At 34.2% G+C, this 4,902-nt stretch overlaps 1 pseudogene; it reads left to right on the forward strand.

The window, feature by feature from the left end:
* LOC107699318 (tRNA pseudouridine synthase-like 1) overlaps window positions 1-4,902 on the forward strand; it is an 18,455-nt pseudogene that overhangs the window by 4,501 nt on the left and 9,052 nt on the right.

A 4,902-nucleotide genomic window follows, 5' to 3' on the forward strand; every position in this document is an offset into this window, starting at 1 on the left:
AACCGCTGGGTCAAAACAACCCAATTGCTGGGTTTGTCCCTATTTTACCCAGCACTGGGTTGTATTTAACCCAGCATTTTTTAGAGTGTAATTACTAGGTACTAACCCTGAAACCCCGATACCCCTAGAAACCCCTACCCCTAAACCTAACCCTACCCCATGTAGTTACCTTATATTACCAGTACTTTCTTGGGTAAGTACACTATACTGTAAAATAAAGTGCAACCAATCATTTTGTGCTGGTAAGTATTTTTGATGATGTGATCATTTCATTGGTTGATTATAAATAGCTGAAATTAATTTGCCACACATCCCACAGGAAATTGAAGTGGAATTGCAGAAAAGAGGAATTTACTGAATCGCATTTCAAAGATAGTAAATGTAGCTAATATTAAATGCAGTTATAATAAACAAAATCATTGTTATTATTTGGTGTCAACACTGAGCATTCAATTAAGTGTTATTCCATCGTGAAATACATTAATTTATGAAATATAATGAAATATATACATACATTTCAGGCACCTATAGAAATGATTTTTTATTATGATTTAATATTTCAGGAACTATATGTACACCACCATTCAAAAGTTTGGGGTCCGTACAGCAACGAATCATTGAAGTGACATTAAAAATGTTTACATTTTTAGACAAATGTATAAAAGACTATGAAAGAAAATTAACCAACCCCAATTTTGAACAGTAGTGTATGATAGCATGTTAATGTGTAATTCATACTAAAAAATTAAATCTATTAGGCTCAAAGATGACACTTCCCATTTTGGTGTCTGCCTCAAATTAAATTTACAAAAGTGATTTAATATACATAGAAAAAAAAATTCAATGCAAATTGAAAATTGAAAAGCTGTATTAAACTTTAATTGTTTGGGATGCTTGAAAACCCCTTTTCATCTTTGACCCATTATAAATCTAATAGTTATATTACAAGCAATTCAATTCTCCACTTATATTCATATTTTTTGGTTTGCTATTTGACTCCAAATTGTGTAAGAACATGTTCATCATAAACAGACACCTGGGATTTCTTGGAAGATTTTATTAAATGTATTAACTGCTTTAGTCCTGTTTTCATTTAACATTTGCCTTATATGTCACAATAACTTGTAGTGCTCACGCCAGGTCTGTGTGTGTTTTATTCCATGTTCCTGTTAGCAGCGATTAGCGACTGCTGGTAAATCATTCATACCCACAGACAGACTCCTCTGGGAGCCCGAGCATGGTGTTTTGAGTGCTGAGCAGAGGAGCAAACTGCAGGAAATTAGCCCTAAAACGCCCCAGCAACCCTGCAGAGATGCTGTCAGAGTGTAATGGTGCTTTTAGCTGGAAATGTGTTCTGGCAGCTGTGCTCTTTTCTGACTGGCTTTCCTATGTTTAGAACACACTGACCACTGAGACTGCATCCTCACGACACATAATGACCACTGATGAACAATAGTATCATTTAGGGAGATTTTATTGTTTTTGAAAGTCTCAAGTTCACTAAGGCAAATTAAAATGGCTATTTTCTATTTGAATGTATTTTAAAATGTAACATCTGATGGTAAAGCTGATTTTTCAGCATCATTACTCCAGGCTTCAGTGTCACACGATCCTTCAGAAATCATTCTAATATGCTGATTTGCTGCTCAAGAAACATTATTCTCATTATTATTATCAAAATTATTATCAATGTTGAAAACAGTTGTGCTGCTTTTTGTGGAAACCATCATACAGTTTTTACTTGATTCTTTGATAAATAGAAAGTTAAAAAGAACAGCATTTATTTGAAATAGAAATCTATTGTTATATTATAAACGTCTTTAATGTCACATTTGATGCATTTTATATGAATAAAAGATTCAATTTCTTTAAAAAAATTGTACTGACCCCAAACTTTTGAATGATAGTATATTTTAATATTTTATTATACATTTGTATGTGTTTCATTATGAAATTCCAGTTTCATAACAGTTTAAATGCCAAAAATGCCAAAGAAATTGACCAAATTGTCTCAGATATTTAAAATGAGGTTAAAAAATGACCTGATAGTTAATTCATATTTTAATCTTTAAAGGGGTCATATGATGCTTTTTTAAAGATCATTATTTTGTGTATTTGGTGTAACAGAATATGTTGACATGGGTGGGGGTATGTTAGAACGAGCCGTTTTAGGGGGGCGTGGCAGAGTCTTAACTTTGATAAAGAATATCTCTTTGGTTTTGAGACTTTAGTCTTTGCAACTTCAGGGATCTTATCTATGCACAATCAGCTTGTAACACTCCAAAGAGAAAGGAAAACTTGAAATCGCATCATATGACCCCTTTAATATATTTGTGTTACATTAAATTCCTTTAAAATCTATCTATCTATCTATCTATCTATCTGTCTATCGTCTGTCTGTCTATCTGTCTGTCTATCTATCTATTGTCTATCTATCTGTCTCTATCTATCTATCTGTCTGTCTATCTGTCTGTCTGTCTGTCTGTCTGTCTATCTATCTATCTATCTAGAATGTTTTTTATTGTTTTAAAAATGTTTTTTTTTATTTGAATACAAATTTTTTTATATTGGTATAGTAGCAGTTTATCTCCCATATGTGGTCTGTTCTTTATAAAAGTCATTTTCTGTTATCATAATAAAAGCATTTGACTCTTGTGGCCTCATCACAGTAAGTGTATTGGATATGAACATGACTTGCACGACTTCTGAACTTGATCATATTTTGTGACACTGTAATTAAACGTAGCATTTAATATGCTCATAGAATATCCATATTGTGCCTCTCATGAATGATGATGAAGCCCTCAGTCATGTGCTTCAGGGAGGTCTCATGGGATTGTATTGCATAAATGTTTAATGGGGAATTGAGGCACTTTGTTGTTTAATGGATAATGGCACTTAGTCAGATGAAGACCACCATCCCAGCAGCTGACAGTGTTTGGAGCAGGACAGATTTTGGACATGCTGTTGTATGTTTATTCAACTTATTACAGTTTTTCTCAGTCGCTTTGGTACATTTCTCGAATCATCCTTGACATTTGCAAAACAGTAAGTGCATTTCTCAAAACAACTCGTACAAATAGCAAAACACCATGGATTACCTGCAAAAGCCAGTCTCTTGCTCAAAATCCTTAGTTCATCTCTCAAAAATAAATATCTGTGTCAATGAACATGTCAGTGCCATCAGAATGACAAGTCCTTGTGTCATTGTGTACGGATAAGACAGTCAAATTGCTTAGTCATGTTGTCAATATAACAGTGTACTCTGGAGGGATGATTCTGATCTGAGAAATGTACCAAAGCGACTGAGAAAAACTGTATTATAATTATATTTATTTAAATAGTATTTCACTTAGTAAACATGATATTGAATATGTAAACTAGATTTTAATGCGTTCTGAAGAAAATGCGAGGCGTTTGCCTGTCCACAACTCGCTGCTCTGATGCTAAGGTGTTGCTTATTGGTTGCTTTGATAATCAGATCTGAATAAGTGGTTTGATTCCTTCTTTAATGTGCATCTATAGCAGTAGTTCACAACCAGGGGGCCGAGACGGCCGAGCCGAGACATACTGTGTACTGTGCTATATGGGTATACTATAGGGGATTTTAAGTGTGACTTCTAGTGCTGGAAATGTCTTGGAAATTAATAAAATCTAAAATGTCTTCTAATGAATATAATATAAATGTACACTTTTATGTATATTTTTATATGTAAACAAATGTATATACATATATATTTGTCAAGCACTAAGTATTTTATAGAGTAAAAATTTAAATTTTTGATGAAAAAAACTAAAACCTTTTATTATCCTTAAATGTAAATTCATTGGTTAATAAAAAGAGTAAACCGTGATGAACATTCTTTTTTTTAATTATAAAATTGAATTAATAATAGCTATTTTTGTAATTTTTTAAAAATTATTGCAGTTATATTAAAATGTTGGATTTATAAAATATTGTAATTATACTGTGATGATATTACAATATTTGTAATTATTTAAAAATATATCTATGACATTGTAGCAGAAGTAACAGAAACACGGGGCCTTCAAATGTTGTCTTTGGCAAATGGAGGCTTTGAAGTAAATACGTTTACTATTGAAAATTTTGGCAAAACCATTAAATGGTTTCAGCAGTGCATCGAAATTTCCTTTACTTTAATATATTGTGTTGAAGAGATGAATGAACACATTTCCATGTCGCTCTTGTGTTCCGTCCTCAACCACGAGTATAAACCAGATTTGTTTGTTATGATATCAAGCTGCATTTCAATGATTGTTTTTCTTACATGGAAACCAGTGTTTTGGTTTCAGTGTATTTCCTCCAGTGTCTTGATCACTCTGGACTAACTTGAACCTTTTTGGGAGGAAATTGAAGAGCGAGTTTGCAAAACAAACATATGTACATTACCAGATTTGAATCAGTGTCTGCCATTCTGTCTTATTTCCCAGAATCGGCAGGGCTTACCGTGTCCACAGTGACTTCCACGCACGCACATATGTGTACCGCTTTGCTTTGGGTCTCAGACATCACACAGAAATGCCAGTAACGGAGAGAGACCTATGCTGGGCGTTACTACGAGACACGTGAGTGCCACCCCCTCTCTTCCGCACACCGCATCACTACGCACATGTCACAGAGGCTAAATCCTCAGGACTCTGATTCACAGCGGAAAAAGCCGCACATGAATTATACACACGCCATCGTAAAGGCGAGCAGATGATCTAGGCCAACACTGAAACCAAAGAACTCAGATGAGGAAAGTATGCATTGTAATAGCAGCGCGTGCCTTGGATGTCTTTTTGAAGCAGAGGAACGTCGGAGCGAGTGGGTGACGTGTGAACATTAAAGGGGTCATATGATGCGATTTCAATTTTTCCTTTCTCTTTGGAGTGTTACAA

The sequence above is a fragment of the Sinocyclocheilus anshuiensis genome, unplaced genomic scaffold (genome assembly GCF_001515605.1).
Source record: "Sinocyclocheilus anshuiensis isolate Anshui unplaced genomic scaffold, SAMN03320099.WGS_v1.1 scaffold42, whole genome shotgun sequence".
Classification (NCBI taxonomy): Eukaryota; Metazoa; Chordata; class Actinopteri; order Cypriniformes; family Cyprinidae; genus Sinocyclocheilus; species Sinocyclocheilus anshuiensis.